The sequence below is a fragment of the Geospiza fortis genome, unplaced genomic scaffold (genome assembly GCF_000277835.1).
Source record: "Geospiza fortis unplaced genomic scaffold, GeoFor_1.0 C13559716, whole genome shotgun sequence".
NCBI lineage: Eukaryota > Metazoa > Chordata > Aves > Passeriformes > Thraupidae > Geospiza > Geospiza fortis.
Genome location: NW_005059757.1, coordinates 1 through 1,478, shown reverse-complemented (window position 1 = coordinate 1,478; position 1,478 = coordinate 1). Strand labels below are relative to the sequence as shown.

Sequence of the window (1,478 nt, the reverse complement as noted above, 5' to 3'; positions counted from 1 at the left end):
AATGTTTGAGTCAGTAGCTTTATGACAGGAGCAATGTATCTCCTGAATATGAACCAGTAAACTATTTTTTAGAATGAGGTGCATGTTTTCTGTGGGTTTAATTGTTTGCAATTAGGCAGTGGCACGTTTATTGAAAGACTGTTTCTTTTCTCTCCAACAATAAACCTGCTGATTCTTCTCCTGCAGGATTTGTAATGCCATAACTCGAAGCCATCCCCTGAGAAGTGACGTTTACAAATCTGACCTGGACAAGTGTCTTCCCAACATCCAGGAAATCCAGGCTGCACACAACAAACTCAAACAGCTCTGTGTCAATGGTATGCTGGGCTTTCCTTCTTTTATGGGGTTGTTTTCCTGACATGCAGTGAATTCCAGTCAGCCTGGCTGACAGGGACTGTTACTGGAAGTTGTTCTGCAATGTAATTACTGTCCCTGTTGCAGACCCTTTTGATGACACTGAAGAGAAGTGGCTGTCCTCACTGGAAAACACTCGCTGGTTAGAGTACATCAGGTTGGTACCATTAAAATAATGATGTTCAGTGGAATGTGCAGAGCTCTCAGCATTGTTAATGAGCAGTGCATCATTTGAAGGATTCTTTGTTTTAATATAAGTTAGGTAAATACAGATAACCCAAATCTTTTTCTTGTGGAGTGTGAATTTCTGTTAACTGTTAAATCACTTTCTTTTCCTGTCCAGAGCCTTTCTTAAGCATTCTGCTGAGCTTGTCTATATGATGGAGTGTAAGCACGTTTCTGTAGTTCTACAAGGTAATACAACACAGAGCATGCTGTAATTATTTGCATTACTGTGATAATGTAGATAAACAGATGTAGATAAAATCAACTGTAATCTTTATACATAAACCCCATGGATTCTGAAGATCTCAGGCATTTGGGGAACTAGAAGGGAAAATAGTTTTGTTATGTATCTGAACTGTAGTATAGTCCTTAGCATCAAAGGAATATTTTGCTTTGAGTCTTTGTGGGTTTTGTTCTGATAATGATGATAGAATCAAAACCTTAGTGTGAACCTTTGTACTGTGTTAATTGGGCTAATAGTCCCTGTAGTAGCAATGTCAGTTTAATTCAGAGGTTCTACAGACAAAAGTATTTCACTCAGTGCCCACTCCTTGTGTCTGTGCAAACAGATATTTCAGAGGAAAGGACACTGAAAAACTTGCTCATATCTGTAATTCTGTAATATCTGTAGTTTTTACAAGACCTGTTCAGCTGGTATATCCCACTCTCCCCATGTAATGGCCTTCCAAAAATTGCTTCAAGGTGAAAAAATGTTGAAAATTTTAGCAGCATGAGCACTCTCCTCCTCAGCACACCTTGATTTAAGTACTTGGCAGTTGGGTGGGTATTTTGTTCTTGATGAGTGCACTGCTGTGCTGGGTACTGCAGGAACCCTTTGTATAGTATGAGTCTCAGTTTAAAAAAAAAAGTGTGATTTTCTTGTAGTTTGTTTTTTTTTT

General features: G+C 38.6%; 1 long non-coding RNA gene across 1 annotated transcript; it reads left to right on the top strand.

The window, feature by feature from the left end:
• Nucleotides 1-96: 96 nt before the first annotated feature.
• LOC115949427 lies at nucleotides 97-768 on the top strand. The gene is made up of 3 exons (XR_004082889.1): nucleotides 97-317; nucleotides 442-511; nucleotides 698-768. It is a non-coding gene; the product is annotated as an uncharacterized LOC115949427 (long non-coding RNA).
• Nucleotides 769-1,478: the final 710 nt, after the last annotated feature.